Source organism: Pipra filicauda, unplaced genomic scaffold, assembly GCF_003945595.2.
Source record: "Pipra filicauda isolate LSUMZ 115617 unplaced genomic scaffold, ASM394559v2 scaffold55_size4083901_pilon, whole genome shotgun sequence".
Lineage (NCBI taxonomy): Eukaryota > Metazoa > Chordata > Aves > Passeriformes > Pipridae > Pipra > Pipra filicauda.
In genome coordinates this window covers 3,631,973-3,652,332 of record NW_024104709.1, presented here as the reverse complement: position 1 = coordinate 3,652,332, position 20,360 = coordinate 3,631,973, and the positions used below count along the sequence as shown (strand labels likewise).

General features: G+C 39.1%; 1 protein-coding gene across 1 annotated transcript in view; it reads left to right on the top strand.

The window, feature by feature from the left end:
• Positions 1-15,951, top strand: part of SCAF8 (SR-related CTD associated factor 8) — a 147,959-nt gene extending 132,008 nt beyond the window's left edge. Inside the window, exon 21 of the mRNA XM_039387381.1 lies at positions 15,879-15,951. The gene's annotated coding sequence lies outside the window, so the exon portion shown is untranslated. The remainder of the gene's footprint in view (positions 1-15,878) is intronic.
• The last annotated feature ends 4,409 nt before the right edge of the window (positions 15,952-20,360 follow it).

Sequence of the window (20,360 nt, the reverse complement as noted above, 5' to 3'; positions counted from 1 at the left end):
TTGAGTAGCATACTATAAAGCCACAGATCCTTTTTGCTGCCTTGGATTTTGCCTGTTACTGCTGGCAGTGGAAAAGATTTTATTAATTTTGTGGTGTCAGTAAGCATTTCAGATGAAGCTTCAGCAGAGTCTCTGTGCCTGACCCCAACACCTGGCGCTGGTTGCCCTCCACACTGGCAATGGAGGGACGTGCATGATGGTCTCCAGTGTGTTCTTCAAAAGTAGCACAAGATTGTTCTGGAGAGGGATGAGGAAAAAGATTGATACTTGTAAATGGATCAAGATGCTTTGCAAATCTTTTAGGATGATCTAAGCATGAAGGGAATGAAGCTGAATTTGAGGCATGCAGCTGAAGTTGAGAATAACTGGAGGAAGGAGAAGATGGGACCAGGTGTAAGTCTGCTAGCAGTCATTATAGAGAAGTATGTTGTAGAGACATGGAATATTCTTGCCTGGCAAACTAGTGTTTTATGGAAACAATGACCAACCATCAGAAACTGACCACCGGAATTTTAGAATTATAGAAATCAGAGAAATCGGGGAGGCGATAGCACTGCTGTGTGCTGCAGTTGTGTAGAGCTACATCTGGATCATTGCCTTCAGGTCTGGGCATTGCAGCAGTTAAAAGGAATATAATATATAGAAACTATCAGGCAGTTCACAGCAGTCTGAAAATTTTTGGTGTTTAGGACATTATGTGTATTTTTAAGAACGTAACAAATGATTGCATACTGAAGACTAGTTCAAGTAGAGTAAACTAAGATGTGAACATGGGATAGCTCAGCTTAATGAGGAGAGGACTAACATGCTAATCAGCATCCCTGAAAGTTATAACCCTTGTGCAGAAGGGGCTGTTACTTAAGGCACTGTGAAGGATTATGAATGGTAAAAATTGGAAGTAGTAAATTTAGTAGGAAGTTTAATCTGAATAAAAAGAAGATAATCTTCACAGTCAGATCTCATAAGTAGTAGAACATTTCTTTGGGGAAGGGATGAGGGCCCTGTCCCTGGAGTTGTTTAAATTTGGGCTAGGCAGGACATCAGAATATGCATTGCTAGTAGGAAGCTCTTCACTGGCAGAATCAGGATTGGCTGCAATATTTGACCATCAGCAATGCTCTTATGATGAAATATTTCCTGGAATAATATACAGGGGTTTAGTACCATAAAACAGTTGAGTTTTTGTTGGTATAATGCTAGGGGTGAAAATATCTGTGATGAATTGTCACTGTCGAATCTCTGAGCCAACATGTGTGTTAGAGAACATATCCTTCAAGATCTCCACATGCACAGTTGTCTGTGTGGGAGAGAGTGTCACCCAAGGCCAATACTGATAGATCATTCACTAAACCCTCTATTGTAAATGACAGTGTGTACTGAGGACTAAGAACGGGTGAAAACGGTGGCTTTTATTGCTTCTTTCAAGTTTGCCTTTAGTCAATTACATTTGTTCTCTTGGACTTTATGAACATTAAATCCCAGTCGTAAAGGAGGGGAGATATTAACTGCCATTCACTGAATTCAGACGGAGATGGTTCTAAACAGTGACTACTTATTTGTAAAACTGGTGTAGAAAATAAGACCTTTGGCTTGCCAGATATGAAGAGTAACAAATGGGCCTAAAGCATCAGAAAAAAGTGTCCAGGTTATTTAAAAATCTTATCTTTACTACTTCTTTTTCCCTCATCACAAGATCATAATAAAAGATTTTTTTCCAGCTTCTGAGCTGTGCTCAACCAATTTTGTTTCTTTTAAAACAATTTATTTCAGTTTGGAACAGTTCTTTTTCCTCTGATCCACATGCTGACGTTTTTGTTTCTTGCAGTATTTTGCATTTTGCAGGGACTTCTGTGTTACAGGGAACACAGTCTGCCAAATAAAACTTGTTTGGTAAATACTTCAAGCAGCTATGTAGAGCTAACTGATTTTGGATCTCAGGATGAGAACTTGATATCAATTTTTTGTTCACTTGTATTCTCTATATCCTCTTGAGACAGAAGTTCTTATTGTGCAGTTATGCTCCTCAGCCAAAGACCTTTTTATGGGGAACTTTTATGTTTTGCTGTTGTTTTTTTCCTTTCATCTCAACGGATTTCTTTGTAGAATCATTGTAGTTGAGGTTGTTTGTAGAAACTTAATCCGCAATACATTATCATATTGCACTTAGTATTACAGTACAAAGCATTATTGATAATTATTCATCGTTTTCATTAAGTTTTTTCCATTCATTATTGGCATTTTATGATAAGCGTATTTATATATTTTATATATTATTGTATTTATTATTGTATGTATTATTGATATACACACATTTATTTATATATATATATATATGTAATTTTGCAGAGAAAGATAGTAATGATTAAATGATGCCCTCCAAAGTTCATGGAAAGTTTATGAAAAAGCTGTGTCTGTAAAGGTACACTGAAGTTCTCCTTACTGTATCTTATCCTGGTTCCTGCCATGCTTTCTGGACTGGTTTTGGTTCAGGAGCCATAATCTCTGAAGCTTTAAACACTAAACCCTGAAAAGCTTCAAGTTTGAGGTTTAGCCATGTGAGCTCTTGGCTATCACATGGATAATAGACATTCCCTGAATAAAAAGCAACTCAACTGGAAGCATGTTTGTACTAAGCCACATCAGAGTTATCCTCTGAATTAAGGCTATATTAAGGTCCTTTAAAAGTAAATTTATACAAAAAGATCTGAATTTTTTGTTGTTAGTACTGAGATAATTTGACAGCTCTAGTGTCATCACTATTAAATTTAGTTTTATTTCATCTGAGTGAATTGGAGTGTGGTTAATTTGTATGCAACTTCATAGACCACTAAAATCTTCCATATGGAATTTAGATGAGATAAGGTTCCAGGAAATGAGGAAGTCTTACATGTGAATGACTGTAAACATGCTTAAAAGAGTAATTCTGTAAGAATTAAATAATGTTTAGGGGTAATTCTTCTGATTTTTTTTTTATGTTGTAGAACACAACTGACAGTGTAATTCAAGTCCTAAAATTCAGATGCATATCACTGTGATACTTTGCTGCCCCATAGTATTTCATGGGCGTTGCTACTTTACATGATAATGCAATGGACGATATGCAAAAAGAGTCAACAAAACAGAATCTCCAGTTAATAGAAGCCTACGTTTATGGTAACAATTAATCGATCTGTGATGCCTTCTCAGCACATCATGTTACATTTTCATGCATTGGGAGTATTACAAAATGGCTGAGTATGGATAAACTAGGAAGGCTGGCAATCTGAAGCTATCATCTGATATTCCTGAAATTTTTGTGGGTAAAATAATCAAATCAAACTTTCCCATGTCTTCTCATTAAAGTTCAAGAAAATAATGAACTTTTTTCCCACTGTTCCCACTCACATTTGGTATGGATATGTACAATGTCTGTGGAAACTTCCTCTCTGTGCCTCTCATACAAGTCACTGACTGCTAGAGTACAAGTTCTGCAAAGCAGTTCATGAACTTAGAGGGGTTTTTTAATAACTTAATCATATTAATCCTTCCCCCCCCACTCCATCATTGCCAACAAGATTTTAGGAAGTCTTCTGTCCCTGATAATCCCATCATTTTATCATTTTGAATGGTTTCCAAAAGACCTCTGGGCACTTGTTCTGAATCTCCTTTCTTTTATGCCCTATTGGTCACTGGTACATCATCTCTTAGGGGAAAAAAAAAAAAGAAGGACCAGTAAGATAACTAATAATGTGTAAAAAACAGTGAAGGGGGGGTGTGAGAGGCTCTGGGATGTGTGCCTAACTTCAAAACAAAGTGGATTTCATTTCCAGGACTGATGCATCTTTTGCAGATGCTCTAACTTGCTTTGAGGGGAAGGAATCGTATAAAGTAGCTTTCCTCCGGGGTTACACCCTGATGTAGAGCTCATTAAAATCAATGGAAATCTTTTCATCAGTCTCTTAATGAGTGATGCCTGCCATCTTCTTGTAATGCACAACTAGGTAAATGCTGCTTATTTTTCTGTTGCTATTACATAGAGATTATGGGACCATCAGAGCTGAAATAAAAGTGCTTAGCAGTAGTAGCAGCAGTCCTGTGCCAGTACCCTGGTGCTTCCACCACAGATCAACCTGGGGACTTGGAGGAGTGCGACTGGTGGTTGTGTTAGGCTCCTGGGCTAACTGAGCCCTCAGCCTCCTCCTCGCCCTCCCCAGGCTGCTCTCCTGGCCTGCCGAGTGCGCTGCCACCGGCGATATTGTTAGTAAAGGGCTGGAGTATGCAGGTTGACTGGGTAATAGTAAAGTATAAAAGGAATTTAGGAATTGAATGGGGATGGAACCTCTCAGATTTATATTAATTTATGCAGTTTCTGTGATTCAATTTGCCAGTTTCTGCATACCAAGTGTTTAAAAGGAATTAAATAGTTAAGTTCAAAATTCCTTGTGTGCTGAGCATGGTCTAGATGGTTTATAGCTGTAAGCAAGCAAAAGGTTTACTTACAAATTTGATTTATATGTTCATTTATGTTCTTGAATATTGAGAGCAGGGAAGGAATTAGCAGTGTTGCATGAGCAGCACTAGCACATTTTTCACCTTATATGGAGAATTGCCTGCCACTTATCAAGCAGGGTTAGATTCGCTGTTATTGTCACATTCCTTAAAGTTGGAAGAAATCTTGTTTCTCTGACTAAAGAGTCAACTCGTAAGCTTATGGTTTTGTCATTTGAATACTGTTTTTTCATCCAGGAATTGTTGGGATGGGCAGCGCTTCTTGAGAAAAATAGCAGCATGCAAATTTTCACTGCTGTGTTGTGGAGTTCATTCCTCAGCTCGGGTGCAAGGGAAAATATGTTTTTCTATTTGGAGTCATTTGGAGTTCTTTCTGGCTGGGTCCTCTGGTCCTGAAGAATGCAACACGAGGGAAGGTTGCAGGAAATGAAGGGAAAGACCTGCAAATTGTGTACCTGTGGTGTTCAAGGGGATAGACCTCACTGTTTTGTTTCTTCTTTTTCCCTGCTAGTGGCTGGTGCTTGAAACAGCATTTTCATGGACTTGATTAAAGGACGGTGACTGACAGCTGTTGTCTATGAAGTCATTGACCTGCTGGAGATCTGAGTGTGAGGCTAAATAAGTGGAAAATATCGAAGTGGAGATAAATTGCTTGCTTAGTCACCGATATCCCAGATTACAGAAGCCAGACAAAAAACTGAATACTTGAAAGATTAAGAAGGTGACAATTATAACATTTCCTTTCATGATAGTGTAAAATGACAGGATGGAAGTGCTTCACTGAAATACTTGCATTTGGAAGGTGGGAGATCAGTATCAGGTCTGTCAGTGCAAGTCTTTCAAATTAAAGAACTGCTTTCTGCTTGAAATATTTCTGGGATTGTGGCATTCAGTAGGGCAGTAAGTCTTGCCTGCTGCTGCTTCTTGGTTTTTTGGGTGCATGGACTATTTTAAGTTTTTAGAGCATTTGCTCTACCACTCTTGCGACTTCAGTTTGTGTTATAATTGTAGAGATTTTTCTATGGTACTGCTTGGAAAATGAAATACTTCAAAAACGTAGTGATTAGGTGCAATGACTAGAAAACCTGGCTTAAAATTGCTGTTGCTGTTTTCACTTCCATGCAGATCCAGAAGAATTAACTGAAAAATGATACTCAGGTTTTTCTTGCTCCATAAAGGCAGTGTTGGCTGCATTTTTTTTTTTAATAATAATAAGACGTAAAGAAGAATTCATGAGCCTAGTAATATTTGGAGCCAACAGAAACAAAAGGGCAGTTTATATGGCTAAATACTTTGAAAAATCAACGTTTGAAATATTTAGCCAAGTGGTTGCATTGAAGTATCTATGCAATTTTGAGGGGGTAGGGCAAAAGATATGGATTTTTCTTTTCTGTTTGCCTGTTTGTGGTTTTACTGTTCTTCCCCTTTTATGGCTCACCAGAAAAGAACCAGATTTCTTATCATGTGTGGATATAAAAACTTAAACTACATATATTTATTTTTAGGACTCCACCCTTGGGCTTTGGATTTTGTGAACAGCTATTTCAGTAAATTTGTATCTATATGTGGAAACTGGCAAATTGAATATTGTGCAAATCCACGTTTTAAAAAAAGCAATTGCTATTATAGAAGGTAAATGATATCATAAGAAAGCCAAGTAAAAAAGATTGCATTTTTGTTTGCTACTGAGGGAATGATCAATTCTTCCTGCTGGCTTTTGCACCCTGCAATTGGAGATTCTGGCATGCAAATGGTTTAAATAATGTTAGGTTTTGTGTCTGGTTGGCGCTGTATAATGCTGGGGCTGGGGTGACTTAAATATACAGATTGTGGGCCAATCCCAAAGTCCTTTTCAGGCAGAACACCCATTGAAATCACATATAAGTGTCGTCAGTGAAAGCTTTGCCAAAGAAACCACTATGGATTTGACCCAAAGTCATTACTACTAAATTTCATCTGTAAGCCTTTCATTATTGTGTTTTTTAAGAATGGAGTACTCGAATGAATCCTGGAATTCATTATAACTTCAAGTTTTTAACAGGGTATCAACCTCTTAAAGTACATTTTCATTGCTAAAAGCAGTTTCTTCCTCTTTGGTTTTTTCTTCTTTTTTTTTTATTGCTCTAAAAGAGGTAGGAGAGATACTCTGAGGCTCAGATTTATTTTACCTCAGACAAGCAATCTACTGAGGTGCGCAAATTAGGAGCTTGGTCTTCCAGACTCGCCATGTGCACAGTAAAGAGGGTTATATTCAGAAGAGATTTTGCTCTATGTCATCTTTTGAATGTGACTGTTAGCCCCAGGGGTGGTGTAGGGTGCACTGATTTAGGAATACAGCGTGATGTGGTGGTCAGCAGAGGACCTCTGTGATTTGTGATATAAACTGTATGTAAGTTATTTAAAAATTCCTTTTTAGGAGTTAGAAGGTTAATGTTTTTGTCTGTTTTTTCTTCATGGATGATGGGGATTTGTTATAGAACTGTGTCCTTTAGCATAGAAAATCTCATGTTGTGGTGGGACCCTTGTGAGGTCTTCATTCTCTTGTACGGTTCATGCCTCTGGCTTTGGTCCCCTTCTGAAGGCTGCAGGTTTCATGTCAGATCTCACAAATTGTTTTGTGAGTCATGATGTGGACTGATGGATTACGTGGCCCACAGAACCTTCAGAACAAGATGCCTGCAGTACCTGGCTGCTTGTAGCAGGACTGGCTGAACCAGGTGGTCCCTTATCGACCTCAGATCTCAAGAGAGGGGTTTTCAGCACAGAATCTGGATGTTTCATAATTTATATCACTAAAACTGCAGTAATCCTGCCTTCCACTATTTAAAATACTGAAGGAACAATAACAGAAAGGATGGGCCATTGGGGTTTTAAAGCTGTTTTAATATGTCTTTACATTTCCAACTGCATTATACAATATTATATATAAAATATAGTCAGTAGAGGTAGTAGGAGCACCCTTAAGGATGCCTCCCATATTCTATCATAATATTTTCACCTGTGTTTAGTTCTGGCCAGCCTTCAGTCATTCAGACAAAAATTTCCAGAGTCTTTTTTCTGCTTCAGGCTGAAACCTCTTGGAAAGATTTTCAACAGGAGAACTCCAACTGTTGTTAAAAGAATGCATTACAGAAATATAGAGAGATTTGTCAACTTTATTTAGCCAGTCATTCCTTCAAAGTATTATTATACCTTCAGGGAGTAGGGAGGGGAGTTTGGGTGCTTTTTGCAGCCCCATGGAAATTACCACAGATTTGCCAACCTACCAGACTTGGTGAAAATTATCTGCACGTGCTCACAAGAGCAGGTAAGAGGTTTGCTGATACAATCATAGAATACTCCCACTTTCTAAAATGTGCTTCAACCTCACCGGCCTCTTTCGGTGCCTGGGGTGATGATTATGATGGGTAGTACTGAACAGCCAGCTGGGTAGCTCCATGATTCCCACTGTCTCTGCTTTGTTGGAGGAAAGAGTATCTGGGTGTTTAATAGTCTTCCAAATTCAGTAAAGCTTTATGCCAAGGCATACTTGAGACAATAATTGGAAAATCACTACTGTTTTACCAGTCACCATTCATGCAGTTAATTCTGATGAAGCTGAGAGTAGAATTTATACTCTAGTCCATATACTGCTCTCAGGAGTGCCTAGGATGAAAGATGTGATGCCCAAAGTTTGGGGACAAGATTCAAAAAATAATTTTTTGTCTTCTACCTTTTTTTTTCTCCCGGGTTGCAGGGAGACTCTAGTACTTCCGGGATATAGGATTTTTCTGATAATTCTTTATTACTTTAAAGTAGCAACTGTTGAGTCAAGTCTTCCATACAGGGGATGGATCTGTCTGTTTTGTTTAAAAAGTAGCTAAGCATGAAAATACGACCTGGATGTTTTATGAAAGTTTCAGTAAAACAGTGAAAACAATAATCCAATACATGGTGTCTTTAAGCTTTTGAAGAAATCAGGATAAGAGCGGTTCATGACTTGAGGGTGAGGGCAAGACTAAGGTCAGGTCTTTGTCGTTCTGCAGAGTGGGAATGAAGTTGCTGCTGATATGTCAGCATTGCTCCAGTCAAGGTCCAAAGGCTTCATGTAGTTGGCGTTCTCTTTTGCCATGTTCTAGTTCTTTCATTTTTATAATGACATTGATAATTCTTGCTTCTCCCTATCTCAAGCCCTTTTAAAATATTCATCTTGCTCAGAAAACACAGAATGCTTCTCCTAATGAGAAGTGCTTTAGATGCCTTCTCAGTCATGATCCCGGAAGAGACACCAGGAGTTTTTGTGAAATGGGAAATTTATACTTCCGCAGTTGGGGTGGAAAGGGAGAGGGAAGCACTTGCCAGCCTCCAGTACTTGGCCAAATTAGTGGGCTAAGAAGTAGACCAGGATTGCGGCAAATAGGTAATTGCTTGCAGAGTATAAATGACTAGATTATTTGGCAATAATTCTGCTAATTTGTTTTGCTAACCATGATGAAGACTGATATTTTGTCACCCTTCAAACATGCATTCACATTTCACACCCAAAGGTGAATGTTACAATGCATTTCTTAGCAATTGCAGCATTCATGATATGCTGTTTAGCATTTTCAGCCTATTCAAACAATTAGGGTAGTCTGTGAGGATAGTTCCTTAGCACTCTCCATCTCAAAGCATGCTTCCACCAACAAAAATGCCACTAATTAAAACTTATGTGAGTGGAAATGTTATCATTAACATCAACTTTATGCTCTTTATTTTGAAAAAACGTAAGTGTTGCTATAGTTAACTAAAACAATTAAGCAGTTCAGGACCCTGTGTTATAAAATCTTAGATAAGAGTTAATCAATGTGGCAAATTGTAGGTTTGTCTTCTTGCCAGCTGGAGTTCATAGTGGGTGACTTCCCGGGGAGTTCAGGTGCTGAGGTGAGAAGGAGAAATTCCAGTGTTTTCCTTAAATGTTTGTCTTGATCTGCTGAATTTTTCAGTACATATTTAAGCAAAAGAGACTGAATTTGAGACTATATATCAGGTTAATATTTTGAAGTCATTTTCCTCACCATTTCTGTTGCTTTTAATCAATTATGAATGTCCTGATGTAAATGCAGAATTAAAATACTAGGCTATTTTCTTGTGCATGATGTAGGGTCCTAAAAATTATACCAGATGAATGTTCTGGAAGAGAGAAAATAAAACACTTGAAAAAATGTAAGATAATACAGTATTTTCTGAAGTACATCTTACTGCATGATATCTGTAAAATGTAGATTATCTAAGTGTTAAATTTGGTATCTATCACCAAATGTGAGTAATGACCTGTTGGTAATGTTGCTAGCTTTATAGAAAATCTAAGGCTTCCCTTTCTGTGTGCAGCTTTTTGAGTTGCTTTTGTTAGCTTCATGGAAAATTTCAAAGAAATCTCCAACTTTTTTTTGCCAAAAGTTTTTATTTCTCTGACAGAGTAATAATGCTGTTGCTTTAAGCCCACAGTGTTGCTTTATATAGATCTGACCTGGTTTATAGTGTTGCTTTCCAATACACAATAAGAGAGTTCATCTCCCTTTCAGAAAAGGTTTATGACTGATCTTTGCCTGTCTTGGAATGTTTATTTTCTGAAGCTACTTCACTGCAAAAATATTTTGAAATGGAGAGTCCCAGGCTGGTGATGGGATCTGTGCATCTATTGCTTCTGCTCTATGCAGATATAATCCCGTCAGCAGTAGAAAGCTGTGGTTTTGTGATGGACCTCCCGTAGATCAGGCTCAGTTCTGGTATTTCTGTGTCCCTTCCCTATCGATCATCCCTTTTTAAAAACTGCATAATTGAACTGATCTGTAGGTGTTGGCAAAAGCATCAGAAGCCTCAGTAAGATTTAGTTACTGCTTCCAGTCCTTTGCAATAACATAGGCTTACTTTCTTTTCTTCACATGTTGTGGATGATGAAATAGCCTTGAAATAAACAATTTTAGAAAAAACCTTTTCACCACTAGGGATAATGGGAATAGAGAAGGGATTTGCAATAGACTGCTTCTGGATGCTCTTAAAAAGGCATGAATCAGCTTTCTTAAAAATGTAAATCTTAGATGTGAATCTGAAAGTGTACCCTCAGCTTTCTTGCTTGACTTTTGCTGAAGCCACATATTGATTATGTGTTAAGTTGACAGAGGCCAGTGGAAAAATCCTTTCTAACCATGTACCAGGAGTCTGTGGAGCTGTGTTGTATCCTGTATGGTGGCTTGTGCTTTGAAAGTGAATAAATAATGCCAAGTATGGGAAGAAGCATGCACAGCAGAAGAGATGATATGAAGCATGCAATTTAGGATGTGGAAGAGAAAGCTCTGCTCCTTTCTCCCTGCCCTGCCTAGCCTGGTTGTCCTGTCTGCCCCATGTCTGCCTTCCTAATGTCATTTTCTGGTGGCCAGGAAAAGGATTAGGGCTGCTCCTACATAAAGCTGAGTAACCAACTCTACCTGCCCCTTTGCAGATGACCATCCTAGACAAAGGGAAGCAGAGCAGGAAGGTTATTTGCTTGAAATCATCTGGGGCTTCTATCACTCAACCTGTGGGAAGGAGATGGTGTCTACCTTGGTCACAGGGCAGTGGGCAAGGCAAAGCTCATGGTATGGGGATGCTTTCTATTCATGTGTGGAGACCAGGAGGGGATTTTCACAGAAAGATGAAAGTTAGCCAGTCCTTGAGGCTGTTCAGAGCATCAGCAAACAGAATCGTGACCCTAAGTGCTGGTGAAGCATGAGCAGAGATACAGTCAAGGAAGGCTTACCTGCTTTTCAGGGGTAAAAGACTCATGATCGGGCTGAAGGCCAGCTTGTGGCTTGACAAATTTTAATGAGATCTTAAAAATAGAGTGAGGAAACCTTTAAATAAGGTTTTCCCTTTGATTGTCTTCCTAGATGGGACACTGAAACCACTGGCTGGATGGGAGTATACCTGGTTTCAGTTGTGGTATGTGCTTAATGCTGTGTACATTCCCGCTGAGTATCAGTGTCAACCCTCATTGCTTGCTGGAGCTGACTAATTCATGGCTGCAGGTATTTGGCAGGGCTTTGAAAATATGTATGGAACCTCCAGCCTTGGTTTGTTTGTTTTGTAGAATCACAATAATTCAAAAAAATTAAATAGATGATTATGAAATTCAAGTCTCAAGAAAATATGAGACTTCCTAAAGAATAAAGTAAAATAAAAAATACCTCAGAAGTTTGAGACTGGAAGTTCGTAGTTGAGTTGTGAGTTTTTGCTGCTTCTTTTGAAGTTGAATAAAGAGGAAAGTGGTTTAATGCAGAACTAATTAATACCCATTTCTCTGGGGTGGAGTGATCTGTTTTCAGTCACACCTTCTCCAGGGTAACTCAAGTGGATTAATCAATGATCATCTTTCTAATTAAAGTGCTGAATAGAGAGCTAGAGGATTAGAGGTTGATCATTAGTTTTGTGTAGAATCAGTGAATGAAAGGAAAGTAGTGTTAACAAGATGTTCCTTTTTCTCATAGGATCGGTCAAAAATTAGGAAAAAGGTCAGGACCTCTGAAATGCAAATTATCAACAAATATCAAACATGCTATTACATGTGAGCTTCAGACTGTTGCTAAATTTCTCCAGGGGAAAAAGGGTGGAAAACCAAGAAAACCATGTGCAGCAAACTGATGGACTGTTGCAGAAAGCTACAACAGCTGCCACAGGCTGGCTGTTCACTGGTTGTTGGTTGAACATAGATGTCACAGAATCTCTCTCATTTGATGATTGACAGAGTAAGATCTGGATGTATATACTGTAACTATCCTGGAAAGCTGTTTGCAGTGCACTTTATAGGAGGGTATTGTGTACTCAGTTTAGCTACAAGTAGCTAACTCTCCCAGGAACCACATGAATAAACATCAACTCTCTGCTTCCTTCTTGTTACCAAACCTGTTGAGGTTTGGTAGCATCTCATACCTCCTTTTCAACACAGGAGGTGTACTACAGCTCAGAGGAATGGACGTGTCTGTAGAATTGTGTTCTTGAATTGCTCAGCACCTCGTCACTGTACACTGGCTTTAACCAGGGGCTATAGTTTATAATGAAGATGTCTGGCAACCCAGCAAAAGAAGCCAAGCAACCAACAGTCAGTATTTGCTCGCTGCTCATGCAAATGGCACCTGCCCTGAGTTTGTACAGCCCTTCTCAAATCACAGTTGAGGAATTACATCTGTGACTTTAGTGTTGCTATTGAGTGTATAATGTAATTCACTCTTTGTTTACAGTAGAGCTGGAAAGGCCTATGGTAGCTTTGTACTAAGGACTTTACTTCAGCCTTTTGCTGGTGTTTATTTTTGTGTACCTCACTATTGAGCAGGAAAATGAAAAAGTGAGTACAAGATGAATGACAAACTGCAGTTTTTTTACCATACTGCCTAATCTATTCTGTTCAGACAATCTCAGCTATGCCTACCTGTCTGTCCTCAACTAAATGACAGAGCCTAGAGTGTTGTATTTGCCATGCTTAGTGCATGGGATTTTTGTCCTCGTTAATGTGCAGGAAGGAAGAACCCGAGTCTGGGATGTATGAGGTTTATGTGACTGTTATTATAGTACAGCAATTCTTTGTCTTTTAAGTACTACTTTGTCTTTTTCTATAATTTTCTTTTTGTTTGTTGTTTTTTTTCCTCTCTTTTTTCCTTTTTTTTTTTTTTTTTTTGTTTGGTTTTCTTTTTTTTTTTTTTTTTTTGATATGTGACAGATTTTTTTTTTCAGATTGATTCCTTTGGAAGTGCTTTGCCCTCAGTAGAGGTTTGATGAGAATCATTGGTCTTAAAAGACATGTTTTGGGCAAGGGGAAAGAGGAGTGTTGTAAGATCACTGATATAAGATACCTGTTTCCTCTTAGCCTACTAGAAAAAGGTACTTGAATGTGTAAAGCTCTGTATGTGTGGAGCAATGTAGATTTTTCTTATGTTAAGCCTTATAATTCAAGATTGTGCAGATCTGGGGAGATGGGTATCACAGATCTGGCAGAGCACTGCTGGGAAGTTTGTATTCACTATGGCAAACTTCCTTCAACGTTTGATGGACTGCTTACGGGGGAGCATTGTGACCTCCCTGAGAGGTAGCTTGCTGGGAGTGCTGGAAACGCTTCAAAAAATCTGGTCCTCTTACCCGGGCCAGGAAGTTTTCTTCAAACAGAGCAGGATATCATCCTTAATAAGTATCCAAGTAAGACCTGATTGGTAGGGATACTTGTAATATTTTGCCATAAAATGGTTCTTTTGTATCAAAAGTAGTACACCATCTGCCTGCTATAAAACATTGTATTCTTGTTTCTGACTGTTCTTGTCCAGATTGAAATGTTTTAGCTGTACATTTACAAATCTAGGATGACTGAGTGTTAGTATTGTGAGGTCACCTGGGCTGTAATTAGCTAACAGTTCGCTGCATTCTCCATATAGTTATGGGCCAGCAAAAATCCAGGGGAGTCAGGTTTGCCTATGAGGGCAGATTTTAACTCTACATTGTTGAAATTACATGTGTATACTGACACAGGTCTTTTATTTAGATCTGTACTAGGTCTCATTCCATGTCTATCAAAGCATTAGTTAAGAAGCTACATCTATGAAGAGCTGGAAATGTGGTTCCAGACGAAAAAAGAAAATGCTTGAGCTGCCCTCTGCAGTGAGCTGGAACATGGGAAGAAAAAGGGCGCCTCTCAGTTCAGGGATTTTGCAATCATGTAGGTGAGAGCAAGTTATCACCCAGGTCTTTTGAGTCTTAGTTGCAGGTGCTCAGGAACTGGATATCATGGTGAAGGTAGTGCTGCGTGTCTTTGAGGAGTGGATCCGTGCTGTGCCGTTCTGTAGGGAAAGATAGAGGTCGACCACAGTAGCAGCACTATGAACATTGCAAAAGAAGATATCCATGACACATGGGTCACAGTGGTGTTATCTGAATGCCATAGTCATGGCACTTGCAACCCTGTCCTGCAGTGCTTGGCTCTGTGTCTCTTACAGCCACGATTAGGAGGGCTTTGGTGGTCTGTGCTCTAAATGTTCTGTGCAGATAGATACATACCTTTCCCTACCATCAAAGCAAGCCTGTGTTTTGTATTTGGAACTTTACAAGTGTTTTTATGGTAACAACTAAGACAAATATTACTTACATCTTATTACTCAAGTTTCCTCTTGGATGTGACTTGCAGCTTGATACTGCTCTTTACTTTGCTCACCCATTGTTAATTTGTCCATTTTGTATGGGGGTTTTGCAGCTTGTATTCTTTGCTATTTTGTTTGCATTTTATTTTAATAAAACAGCCTTTGTTTTGAGTGAAGTCAGTTTAGGACTTTGCTCCAACTCCACTAGTAATCTTAGAAAAAGGAAATTTAACAGCTTTAGACAGGAGTAACACCTAGTTTCTATTTTACAGGTTTACATGTAACATTTTAGTTAAGAATCTGTTTAGTTTTGTAGTGACCATCACCAGGCTTTTCAGTAAGATCTGCCTTTTTAAGCATGAGTATGATAAAATTCTTAGTGTTAGTTTTAATTCTGTGGTATGTCAGTTTAACTGTTGTAGATATAAGTTTTTTTTCTGACAAGATGTTGTGTGCCATGAAGAAGCAGTTTAAAATCAACTTTGCCAATTTAAATATCACAGAAAATATAATAGAATGACACTTCGCAGAATGAAAATGACAGACTTGGTAAAGCATGAAGTTCTCCGTGCCAGCTTTTGGGAGTTCAGTTAGGCACTCTTCTTGTTCAGTGCAAATACACTGAGGATGATGTCTATGTCTTCTGTCTTACCATTGTCAGGTGGTGTGGGCAAAAGAGCAGCCCATTGTTCCATATTGGTCTGCTCAAAAGTAGTGACTGGCTTTTCAGAGCTGAGCTTGGCTGGTGCAAGAGAACTTCTGCAGGAGTTCTTTGTAACTGATGTGCAGCTATTTTTCAGAGGTCCTGGCTGGGATTTGATAGCAGTTTTAAATAAGAACGTGTGGAAATGGGCAATTCTGCTATAGTACAGGTACCGTTTGTGGTCTCTACCACCACTGTAGAAAAGGGACTGTGGTAGTGCTGGCCCGTTTCAAGCCGCCTTTCCTGGTTGTGTGTTTCCTAGATGGAAACCTGGACAGCTTAACAAAAGCTCCTCTTGAAGCATATGGTTGTAATGTGTTGCTTTACTGGGTTTCTAATTTCCATTTCTACATAGAAAGAAGTTTTTTAGCTGTTGTGCATGAGCAGTCTGCACGGAATGTGCAAGTAAGGTACGAATTGAGTGGAGATGTTTCTAGCTGCTTTTTTTGCATGAGAATTGTTGGCTTTTGCATAGGAGGGGTTAATCATTTAGTTGGCAGTGCTTCAGAACAAACCTTATTTCTAATGTATCTAGGGATACAGGTGTTAACAAAACAATTTTTCTTTTTCAGATTGCCACTACTACAAAAATAAAGACTTCCAGCAAATAATTCTTCAGCTTGGAAAGCTGCAAGGACACCCCACCCTCTCTCTGTGCTTTCACTCATGATGCAGAGAGAAAGAAGACATTTGGAGATCAAATAAATTATGCAAGGTTTGTTTGCTTTTATTTTGTTGGTTTTTTTATTTCTGAATGGGTAAATTGTATTATGAAACATTATAGACCACGATCCAGATACAACCAGCTTAAAATTTGTTTTAGTCCCTCGGTGTTAATGCTTCATATTGAGACTTTAGAGTCAGCCAGTAGTGAACATCAGCACAGGGGGAAATGTAGGCTATGTGAATTGTTTCTCTCAAGGCATTAATCCAAATTTTAAGGCCTCTGGGTTCAAAATAGTTTGTATTTACAAAACAAACAAGCCTTCAAATCTGTAAATAGCATAGATGCAGTTTTCTATACTTAACTCAGTAGGGAAAGGGAGGGGTTTAGGCTTTTTCCTGCTCAGCTCAGTGTCTTGTGATGTGGTGGATTCCCTCTCAAAGGAGAAGGAATGGATGAGCAGTTTCTGGTGTGTGCATCATTCAAGAATTAGACAGAAAATCACCAGTAAAGTGATGACCTGCTCCTGATGTCTCACCCAAAGGACAGAGCAGTGTTACAGTTAAACTCTGGTGATCATCAGGTGTCTGTCAGATGTAGTTAGAAACATTGTGAATGGCATATGAGAGAGAGATGTGCTTTGGTTGAGGGTTTGAAAGGCTTGGTGCAACTGAGTTTATGGTAGGGCCAGTTTCCTCCACCCTGTTTCACTTTGTCATCTGAAATAGAGGGGTTATTTAGAGATTTTTAAAAGACTTAAACACGATGTTTTTTAAAAGGCTTATTGAGAGCATTTATTCAACTTTTGGTTATTTTTGATTGCTTCACCACTGTGTGGTGTTACTACATTGTTATCAATACTGTGCTATCTACTACAACATGTATGCTACTAGTTAACACGAAATCCAGACCCGTTTGGCCTTTGAAGCTGGAGTTCACTGCACAACCCTGACAAAACCACTGTTTAGGAAGTTTAGGCCTATGGGCAGTTTGCACATCACAAGGAAGCATGGTTGGACCTCAACACATCCTGTTCATCCTCATTCCCCAGGAGTGTGTCTGACACGATCACATCCACTAGAAAGGAATGCAGTTTCAGAGGAATTCAGTCTCATTCTGTGCTAGGACAAAATTGCTTTTCTTTCCTGACAAAATACTTTGGGGCAAAATCGTGCTGAATAAATGAGGGAACTCTCCAAGTTTCAGAGAGTTGCAGGTTTTTCTTCCCTGACTCACACATACCAGGCTGGTAACTATTAGAGCTGATTGGTCTATAATATTCAAGGAGTTAAAAAATAATATATAGGTATATGTTCAGTTTATTTTGTAACCCCCTCATCTCTTTTAAAATCAGTATATTATGGAGCATTGCTACATTTTGTAATGACTTCTGAGTTCTACCACTTGAAAGGGACTTAGGGCATTGATGCCACAAAAAGTAGATATGCACAAATGCTTCATTTGCTGTTATTTGGTTACAGAGTATTTGGCCCGTTCTTTCTAAGACAGGCTAATTTTTATACTAGCTTATACATTCAGGGTATATTATAAGATGAAAATGGATTTGCAGGTGTGATCAGTGCTCTGTTGAATGTGATTACAGCAGTCTAGAAGCTCTTCTGAATTTTGGAGTTTCCCTCCTCAGAAAGGTAAAATAATATAAACAAACAACTCAAAAATAGTGAACTTCTAATTGATGGACGGCCGAAAAACTGTGCCATTGTGATTGATACAACTAGACTTACTGTTCCAATGTGTTGTGTCATACTCTATTGCCACAGATTAAAAGTGTCACAGAGATTTTATGGACTGCAGCACTCATAAAAGTCCTAATTTGTTATGTTAGTCAATCTGTTGGGGATTTGTGGGGTTTTTGATTGTTTTTGCTTGTTTGGTTGATTGTTTGATCTGTAATGGTAAAAGGAAGTATTGAACCTGATTCTAAAATTTAACAACACTAGTGTCTGTTGGGGCATTTGTACCCACATCCATCAGAGTCTGCTGGTGCTATTTGCCACAGTCGAGTGCTGTGGGAGGGATGCACTATTTATTCCCTTTCTAGTTCTTCAGCTTTTTATCAGTCAGTATATTTTGTTTCATTTTGTTTCATTGTGCCCACCTGCAGTGAAAACCCAGAGGGAGCTTGTCAGTGGCAGAAGGTGAATTTGAGAACCACATGAAGACATGGAGGAGAAAATTATGGCATACAGACTCCTAATGATAAACATACCAAGAGCATCCTAAAATTATAAAACAGTGTGGTGCATTAAACCTCTAATTTGCATTTTGGCTAAAGCATAGCTGCATTTTTGGACTATCCCTTTAATTTTGTTCTTTTAATTACCTGCTGACCAGTTCTTGGTGTGGAAGCAGCAGGAGCTGTGCCTGCAGCAGTTTCCTGACATAGTGGTTTCTATCAGATAGAGCAATGGGATTCCTAAGGTTACTTTGAAACTTGGGGTCTCCTGCTGTAAACCAGCAGACTGATATGAACAGGACTCTAATTAAAAAGTCCAAGATATTGAATAAAGCTCACAAATGCCATCTGTTCAGCTTTGCAACCTGAAATTGTTCTGTGAATCACAGTAACAAGTTTGATTGTTTCCTCATTTACATTGTGCTGAATTTTGTTACAGCAGCCACCCATACAGGCAGAGTCGTTCAGGCTGGCTCAGTTAGTGTCAGTGGACTTATATTAAGTATTCCAGCAAAGTATGTTCAGGACATAGAGCTGGCTTAAAACCTAATCTTATGAGGAAGGCAAGGCCCTGCACTGATTTGCAGTTTAGAAAATGCCTGGAAAGGGGCAGCACTCCATCTGTAGACTCTTGCAACGAATTGTTCCCAGGTTAAAGTAATTAAAAGCAAGGCCTGGTTATTTACCTCCTTTGCAAGTAAAAGTCTTACTCATGGGGTTGATTGGATGAGAAAATACCAAACTGTTTCAGTAATAGATAATGTCAGTACCAACAATGTACATTCAACCTTAATACAAAATGAAGTAGGGACACTGAAGAAAGAAGCTTTGTGGCTATTTGGACAAGGCCCCCTGGCTGATATTCAGGCATATTGTACAAGGAGAAATGTGCAAAAAAGGCTGAGGAAGCAGAAAACATTGGTGTACTGAAGGAAGTTTTGTGGCCTGCTGTTTAAGCTCTGTATCCAGGAAACAATTTCTTATTGGCAGGCAACAGCAGATAAACTCAGTAAAACTGAGTTACTGATTTCCTAAAAGAATCAATCTGGTGTATGCATTTTTTGCAGGGTAATCCCGTAAGATATATATAAGGCCCTAAAAGCTTCAAGGTGAGATAATACTCCTGTCTCCAAAGCTGGCTATCTGCAGTTACTGCCTACCCTTATTTTCTTGTTGTGCATTGCTTTCCCTGTTTCCTTGGTGTTCACTGTTACAGCCTTGTCCACCATGGCCTAACAGCTGATCTATACCATTAGCAAGGATCACCAGCTTTACTAAAGACAACACCAAAAATTTAGGCATGCCTGACAAAGTTTAATGATGCTACTCTCCATCCACAGGACAGCTGTCCCCGTTATGTATATCCAGTTTGATGCTTCTGTAAGCTGGCAGTGCTGACAGAATGCTGGAATGAAAGGAGCAAGGTGGCACCTTTCCTCTGTGGAGCTGTTGGGATTGTGGACCGTGGTACAGTGTGAAGGAGAATGCAACTTCCCAGGGGAGCACAGGGTGCTGATCTGTGGCCCCACAGGATAACTGTCAATGTGTCCACTCTTGCTCTGCAGCCAGCAAGGTGTAGCTCATCCATCATGCTAGAGAGCCCATCCTCCTCCACTGTAACACAGAGTGGGTGGGAGTTGGTGTGTGTAGGTAGTGTAGCTGATATACAGTAAGCATTACCCCAGGTTTTTCCTGGTTTGTAAGACCACGCCTTGAGCAGAAACAGCAGTGCTCTGTGTGTGAGCATGGGAGCAAAAGGAGGATTTGTTTTTATATTTCTCTGAGAGACATTTTACTAAGATCTCTGGCAGTCTGGATAGATGATTGTTCTCCCACCTGAGCCTTACCACTGTCATTAACAGGCGGTGGACATCCTTGCTTGAGATTCTGACAGCTGCTGCATTTTGTCTGCTCAGAGATGTACTCCCCTCCTGAAGGTGAACTCTCATTTGTGCTCCACCATTCCAGTGTCCTGTGAAATCTCACAGCATGATCTGCTGGTGTATTGTCTTCTACCTTGATATATCAGAGAAGTGGATTTTTTTTATTATTTCTTAAAATTATGTACATCAAATATTCCTTACAGTCTTCTGCTGAATTTGCATATAGAATTAGTCTCTTAAAAAACATGTTATACTTTCATATTTGAGAATAACATATTTTGAAATCATTGACTGTGTAATACAGGCTAAT